Here is a 9,210-nt window from a genome sequence, read left to right on the forward strand (position 1 = left end):
GCTTCGAGAAAGACACTTAGAAGTTGAGTGTCTTATTTAGTGCTTTTATTCCTGAAGTATTGAAGCCTGCTAATAATCCAGCACAAGTCATGCTACTTGCTAACAGAAGTAGATACTCATGCCTTTGGTTAAAGAGAATAATAGGAGTTCTAGGTTCAATCGACTCAGAAACGTCGAATACGATATGTTTTCGATAGAACAGATGGATTCTCGATCAAAGTTTGATCGACAACTCCTTGAGACGTCAGTTGACCAAGGAATTCTCTGGTTGACCATGAGATGTTGGTCAATCTCCACCAAGAATACATGGTCACGACCCATCATCTTCTCCATCTTACCAATCACCATTGATGACCAAACCTGCAACTTCATTCAAACACTCAACAAAACAATCAGTGACTTCAAGAAGAAACCGAAAAGACAAACAAAACTCGTTGATCGATCGAGTCATTGTAAAAAAACATCATATCCAAGAATCAAAGATAGATATTTGTTAGACTTTCTTACCTCTCTCAAGGATTTCTGTATACTAGTTTAGAGGAATACATAAAAAATGGATACAGAGATGGCTTTAGATTTCGGAAGATCTTGGAAGATTGAAGAAGATGAAGGTTCTTGAGTGTTTGTGAGTTTCAAGAGTGACTAATGATGTGCAATGAGTGCCTTTTAAACTTCCAAGACACATCAATCCGTATCGAAAACACATATGAACCGAGAGCATATATAGACCGAGAACCACATTCTTGAGCCGAGTACACTTAAATGGGGCCGAGAATCCAGACAGGCCGAGAACAGCTATTTGGGTCAAATGAACCAGGCCGAGAGCAACAATTTTGGGCCGAGAACACACTTCAGTGGAGACCGTTTGGCCAAACAGAGTGGCCCACAAATCAAAATTCGAAGTTGTCAAATAAAAAATCCCGTTTCATGTTAAAAATGATATCTTAAGACATTTGTCCCAACACGAGTAAACATGAGTTAAAAAAATAAAAAATAAAAATAAAAATTAGAACAAAAACTAAACTACACAAAAATGATACCCATCTGGCCTTCCGTAGATATAACATATTTTGGGATAAAACTTCAGCTATTTTAAACCAGGCAACCTTTATAAGAAAAGATCCCAACATGAAATAATATTGATTAAGATGCTTTCATAATGATTCATTTTCAGCGTTATTGTGACATAGTGAAAAGGTTGATAGGAGGTATTTATAAACTTATCATGATTTTCATTGCGCCAGCGATACGATTAGATTCAATTAGGCATAAAGCTCACATGGACACCACTTATGGACTCATGATGCCCCTTATCTTTTCTCAAAGCTTATTTGGCTTTCCTCATATCACTCCAACTTGACTCCAACCCCCTAGTGCTTGATCAAAAGAATTTTCTTATATGTAAAAAAAAAATTAAGCTTTAAGGTTGAACGTTGGACTTACATGTCATCCAGACTTACAAGCCTTACATTCGGGATATTTAGGACTTATTTGTATACCCCACCCCTGTAGTTCCCTGTTGCCCCTTTAAGCTTTTAAAATAAATATATTTAAATAATAAAGATTTACATAACGTCTTTTTTTAAGCTTCAAATAAAATATTTTTGGCGATCAAGACACTAACGGGCTCGTGTGTGACTGAGTAATAACTTTTCTGCCTATCATTCGGAGAGATATATCTGGGGACATGCAAGCATCTTTAAATTGATTTTCCACAATAAGTTTAACAGATTTAGTTTATATCACTTCAAACTTTTACTCATCATAGAAAGCTACCATGCACATCAATGACTAATCAAGTGCCTTTTTAGCCTAATAACTTCACATGATAGGCACACATAATCAATTTATCTATCATTTCTCAAAGGTTGGATCAATTTTCATTTGAAAATATTTTAAGCTTCTAAATGGCTGAATAATGATATCACTTCCCCGATGATAACTTAGAAGACAATTTTAGATTCAATCACCCTAGTCACTTTCAGTCTTCAGGTAAATGGCTACCCTATATGTCTACAGGTAGACAATAAGACCAAACATGTATTAATAAATGCCCTTCAAACTTAGGCAACCAACATATTTTTCAGTGAAAGAGCCTAAAATCAGATAGTTAAACCAAAAAAAATTTATATAACCTTTTTATATTCAGTCGCCCCAGTCACTTTCAGTCATTGGGTTAATGGCTATCCCGTGAGTCAAGAATTGACAACGGGACCAAACATAAAGGTATGTCCCTTGAACCTGAGTAACCGGCATAATTTTAAGCGACAGTACAAAATGATTTTTTTTTTAAATTTACACTCTTTTTGTATTTTTTTCTATTTCTCTCCCTAAATTTGTATAGAAATTATGATACGTAAAAACAAAAATTTATGTACAATTTAAACCTAAAAAATGCTCAGTCTTCAAAACGTAACATCTTAAGAAACCCTACAAGCACATTGAATCTGGCTGCTCCGACCGGTTTCGTAAATAGGTCCGCCACATTATATCAGTGTGAACCTGTTCAAGATGAATTAACTTTCGGTCATAACAGTCACGAATAAAATGAATTTTGATATCGATGTGCTTGGTTTTAAAATGTTGAACTGGGTTTTTAACAATGGCAATGGCAGCATCATTATCACAGAAAATAGGAGTATCAAGAAATTCCAAACCGTAATCCAGCAATTGATGTTGCATCCATATAACCTGTGAACAGCAGGCAGAAGCAGCAACAAATTCAGCCTCAGCAGTACTTGTGGACACGGTTTGTTGTTTTTTTCATTGCCACGAGATGAGTCGATCCCCCAAAAATTGACATCCAGCAGACGTAGATTTCCTGTCAATATCATCACCTCCATAAATGCTGTCAGCAAAAGCATACAGATCAAATTCTGAATTCTTGGGATACCAAAGCCTGAGCTTCAGTTGCCCTTTCAGATATCTAAAGATACGTTTAACAGCAATTAAATGAGAGAGTTTAGGATTAGCTTGGAAATGAGCACATTGACAGATTGCGAACATGATGTCAGGGCGACTGGCGGTAAGATACATTAAGGACCCTATCATCGATCGATAGTGTGTTTGATCTACGGGTTTCCCTTCAGGATCTAACGAAATAAGAGATCTTTCAGCCATAGGAGTGGCCGCACTCTTGGAATCTTGAAACTCAAATTTTGCCAACATATCCTCGACGTATTTCCCTTGATGCAGCAGAATGCCTGTCGAGCTTTGACAAACTTGCAAGCCCAGAAATGTCGTCATCTCCCCCAAAGAACTCATCTCAAACCTTTTCTTCATCACTTCCTCAAACTCAGAACATAGAGCAGTGCAAGTAGAGCGAAAGATGATGTCATCCACATAAATCTGAACCAGAATCAGATCTTCTCCACCAGTCTTAATAAACAGTGTCTGATCAATGGTTCCACGCTTATACCCATGCTCCAAAAGATGAGTTGTCAACATCACATACCACGCTCGAGGAGCCTGATAAAGACCGTAGAGAGCCTTGTCCAACTTATAAACATGCGACGGATGCTTTGAATCCACAAAACCCGATGGTTGATCCACATAAATTTCCTCATTCACTTCGCCATATAAGAATGTTGTCTTGACATCCATCTGATAGACTGTGAATCCCATGTACGATGCATATGCCAAGAAGATCCGAATGGCCTCAAGACGAGCCACAGGAGCGTACACATCATTATAGTCCAAACCCTCTACCTGATGAAAACCACGAACCACAAGCCTTGCCATGTTTCAAACAATGACCCCAGTATCATCCTGTTTGTTGCGAAAAACCCATCTTGTATCCAGCGACTTCTTCCCAACGGGTAACTCGACTAACTTCCAAACTTTGAGTTTTAAAACTGATTGAGTTCCTCATGCATGGCATCAACCCAGCTTGGTTCTTACAAAGCCATGTCAACTGTCTTAGGCTCAATTTGTGAAATAAAGCAAGAATACATGCAGTTGTTGATTGTTCAATTATGACTTCTGGATGAGACGCCAGCTTCAAGGGGACCAATAATACAGTCAATAGGGTGATCCCGTTGAATCCTTGATGAAATAGAGTGGTCAGGAACAGAACAGTTTGCTGGTAAGTTTGTTGGATCTTCGAGGACTTCAGTGAAAGGGTTCCTCCATCCCGATGTTGCGGTACTGTGCGAGTACGAAGTACTGGCAACATATTCATTTGGAATGGCATCAGGGAATAGAGTGCTACCAAATATCTGTTGAATGAAACTCTCTCCCTCAACTGGTGAAACCTCTGCTGTAGAAGGCTCTTGTGGGGATACAGTCTCGGTGATAGTTTCCCCCAGATTCTCATATGACGACTGAGTGGTGTTCAGAGATTCAGACGGATCCACTCAGCATGGGAGACACTTGAATATCAAAAGGAATATCTTCTTCATCATCAACAACAGTAGAAGTTCCTACCCCCTGAGCTTTCTGTATCGACTGTTGTGTAATGCCCGTTAAATTTTGTAACTTTCGTTAAAGAAGAATCAAGCCTTGTAGATTTTGTATTTTTAACCGAGACCGAGTTGGCGTCCTTAAGGGACCTCCTAACTATTCCCGAAAGCCGTGTTATCTAGCCTTTGGCACAAGACATCACGCTTTACAAGTTAAAAGGGCCTAAGCGTAACATTATTATAACAAAACCCTAAATAGTTTCTTCCTCCCTTAGCTAGCCGATCGCAACCTTGCGGCCATCACCACCTCGATTTTCGTGCAGCTCCGGCCATGTCCAGCCATCCCGAGTCTAATCCAAGGTCGGTTCTATTATAATATAACTCTTTTTCACCATTAAACCCTTTGAAGAACACGTTAGGGTTGAGTTTTGATTTTATCAATTTCTGACAGATTCGTACTCGTTTATTGCTCGGTCTGTAACTCGATGAAAATATATTGTTTTTGATTGATTCTTGTTTTTATGATATTCTACTTTGAGTCTAGTTTCCAGAAAGGAAAAATATGTAATTTTTGGAAGAGATTTGAATACTTTTTATGATTTTATAAGATCGAGTGTCAAAGCTGATGCGGGATGAAGGATTCTGGTCTGTCTTCCCGACATCATAACCCTTTTTCGACAAGTCTAAATTAGTTGGCTCCACTTCTGGAAGTTAATATTTTGAGTTAGGAATCAAACCTAATTGGAATCGTTTAATTTGGCTGGGTAATGAATTTTATAAAAATAAAACCATTTTGTTGCGCACTGAAATAGCTGCACATACCTTTCTGTGTTGGAGGAATTTTTATGATTTTTGTGTCCACTAGAAAAATATAATAAAACTATTTTTATAAACGTAAGATATTTATGCAACTCTGGTAAAAATTTAATAATTTAATCCATGGTTTCCTATGTAATAAAATACATCTTTGCACGCTAAAATCTGCATGTTATATTCGTTATTGATCGATAAGTTCGTTTTAGGCTTAACCGGTGGCTGCCCTTTCTCGCTTTTTTCGGGGCTGTTATAATTGAAGTTCGTGCTCCGTCATCTTCTTAGGTATGTCTAGTGTAATATACTTTAGTATCATGAGTTTTGGCATTCGTTAGATTGGTTAACTGTTGATGAAGTGAAAACTAGGTTTCGATTGTCTAGTTTGTCAATTGTTGCGTATAGCGCGTTGTTTGAGGGAATTAACAACCAATTCGGATGTTGTAGACTCGGTATGATATGTTGTCTATGAAAAACTATATTTGTATGTTATTGGGGCTGAATTGGTTGTCGGTTACTCAAACGGGTCGGTAAATTGGGAACCCTTTGTCCCCGGGATTAACTAAGGGTGGTTTTGGTAAATACATGGCCTCGGGGGCTGATGTAATTGAATTTGGTAATGTCAAGGCTTTAGGTAAATCGAACCATGTTAGAACGCTTCGTAGGATAAACGAGTCGATTCGGTACCGTTAGTAATTATTGTACGTAATCCGATAGGCTTTTGAGTTGTGGGAGTACTTAAGGGTCCTCTAGCCCGTAGTGATTGTGTGCCTCGTATCAGGTGAGTTTCATGATGCCCCTTTTAATCTTTTTACGTTTTGGGCTAGCATACACACCGTGTTACAATTTTATCCGATTTTACTCGTTACAACTATTTGGATGGTATTACATAGCCTTATTCATATTTGTGCATTTATGAAACTATTTGTGAACTATATTTTATGCCTTAGGACATTGTAGACTCATTTATGGTCTTATATTCCTTAAGGTTATACATATTACTTGTGGTCTAGGCTCGAGGTTGCTATTAGGCCTAGTATTAATTCCTAGTATTAAACGATTTTTCCTGATGAAACGTTTAAACTATTTTATATAGGCTTGCTAGTATATGGTAGGCCTTGGGATGTTAATATATATATATACACACACATTATTGTTTGGCCTATATTTGGCGGAGTTGTAGTCGTTTACTACGGATGTTGCATATGCCTAATTCGTGTTTGCATACGGATGGATGGTGATCTTGGCCGGGCCAAACTATACCACTCAGGTTCTTAAATCCTATGGCGGGCCCTGAAAAGCCCGTGAGGGGGGAGGCTCGTGTGGCATGATCATCATCGGATGTTACGTGTTTGGGTTGTACGTGTGCTCGACCCTGATGCTATTACATGGATGGATGTTACGTGTTTGGGTTGTACGTGTGCTCGACCCTGATGTTATTATTTGGATGGTATTTATAGGGATATAAATATATGGATGTACATAGATGTCTAAGTACGAATACTTAGTGTTGATGATGGCCTAACTGTACGTATCCAGTATTATATTTTAGACTCTTGGAATGTTTTATAATCCCGTTTTTATATTTAAACCCTTGGAATGATTTTTTTAAATGTCTATTATTAAAACTTGAACTCATTCAGCTCAAGCTGACTTTGTGTATATGTTAGTGTGAGTTTCAGGTTTAGAGGAGGATGCTTACTGCTTGGACGTGCTCGAGACTACTTAGACGGTTGAAGGCATAACTAGTCGGAGATTAATAGGCAAACTGTTTTCTTTTCATTTATTACTTTAAACATTTAAATTATGGTTTTGGGAACTTGGTTTTAGTACTTGTGATTTTTCGCTGTTTATTACTTTGAAACGATTTTTAATAAGATGAAATTGTTTGACTTTAAATTTTTGAAAATTTTTGGATATGATTACCAACTGTAGGATTCCCGGGATTCTGGGTCTTACATGCTGGAAACACATTGAATAGCTTAAACAGTTTGTCATAATCAAATAACCAGTTAGACCCCACACGAGCATCTGTTTCATTCTCTTCCAGCCAGCGCACATCATATGATTCGACGATCTGTTTCGATGCCTTGTTGTAGACTTTGTAGGCAGTTCGACCAGCATAACCAACAAAGTAGCAGCCATCTGCGTTGGCTTCAAACTTTGGAGTCGATTCAAGATTCAGTAAAGTACAAGGATAACCAAAGGCTCGAAAATGTGCAACCGTAGGCTTGTGACCATAAACAATTTCATAGGGAATCTTCATCAGAGATTTGTTTATCAACACCTGATTTTGAACGTAACAGGCGGTGTTAATTGCTTCAACCCAGAAGAATAACGGTAACTTTGAATCACATAACATCGTCCTCGCAGCTTCGATCAAAGTACGGTTTCGTCTCTCAGCGACACCATTTTGCTGCGGAGTACGAGCTGAGGTATACTGACGAAGAATTCCCTTTTCAGCACAAAAATGATTTAGTGTAGAGTTCTTGAACTCCGTGCCATTGTCACAGCGAATTCCCTTGAGCTTTAAGTTCAATTGATTTTCCATGACCACCACAAACTTCTTGATCAACTCTGCAGTCTCACCTTTATTCGACAAGAAAACACCCAAGTGAAGCGAGAGTAGTCGTCGGTGATGGCTAGATAATGATTATTACGAGAAAGACTCAAGACATGAACAGGCCCGAACAAGTCCATGTGAAGCAATTGAAAGATGCTGGAAATTGTATTAATCAGCTTCGGCTTGTGTGTTTTTTGATAATGCTTGCCTAACGCACAAGCCACACACTTTTCTATAGTCACAAAATCTTTAACTGGCAAGCTACAAACAATACAGTTTTTCGCAAGACGATTAAGGGTTTTGACATTGGCATGACCTAGACGACGATGCCAAAGCATGGCATTATGTTCTGACACTTTAGAAAACAGACATGTGATTTAATCAGGAACGTTCTTGTTCATGTCGATCAGGTAGGCATTATTTTTTCTCTGAGATCTAACCAGAACCCACTCTTCTGGTATTATGATACCAGGTTTTAGAATCAAACATTCATTGTTGGTAAAGTGTGTAGAGAAACCCTTGTCACAAATCTGCGACACGCTAAGCAGACTGTGCTTAAACTCTGGAACATGGTTAACATTTTCGAATTTAAGAACCCCACTACTCACAGTACCCTTTTGAGTAATCTTCCCTTTCTCTTCTCCCGCAAAAGAAACATATCCACCGTTAAAGATTTGAATATCACTCAGCTGAGATATGTCCCCCGTCATGTGCCTGGAACAACCACTATCAAAAAACCAAGGCCTGATAATATTCCTCCATAGCTGTTCCTGCACGATGTGCGAGATCAGTTAGTTTCGGGTACCCAGTCCATAGTAGTTCTGGGTAAACCGGATTTGTTTAACCATGTTACTGGTTGCCATGACATGTCGTCATGAATATCAAAATTGAATCGGAAGACGTTGAGGACTTTGTTACCGGAGACTTAGGCAACCATTTGTATTTGATCCATCTCAGCGGCCACAACGGGTTGCACCAGGTCTCCAGCAAGAAATGCATTATAGCAGTTCGTAAAACCTGCCATTAAAGCGATGTTCTCTTGTGTCTCCTTTGGAATGGTAGGAATCTGAATGGGAGACTGGCTGGAGGTGGCTATAGGATTTTGAGATTTCTGTGCAAGAGTCGGTTATGGAAAGAAAACAGGAGCAGCTGGTGTAGGTTGAGGAGTAGGTTGATTCTGAGGAGACTTGAACATGGAGAAGGTTTGCTCAGATTTTTGCGATTGAGCTGGCTGACTCTAAGACGACTTGAACAGTGAGAAACTGTCTTGTGAGACTAGAGCATTGTTGGAGGCAATGCCATAACCAGCAGTATTGTAGGTATTCGCATGATTGATTGCATGCTGTTTGTTGTCCATATCACAAGCCTTGATGATAGCCATCACCTCAGAGAGTGTCAGTCTGGCTAGATCCTTGGTCTTCTTAATAACAGCCACAT

Source organism: Bidens hawaiensis, unplaced genomic scaffold (assembly GCF_021521415.1).
Source record: "Bidens hawaiensis isolate Kalapana, Puna unplaced genomic scaffold, B.hawaiensis_p1.1 tig00022649_1, whole genome shotgun sequence".
Lineage (NCBI taxonomy): Eukaryota > Viridiplantae > Streptophyta > Magnoliopsida > Asterales > Asteraceae > Bidens > Bidens hawaiensis.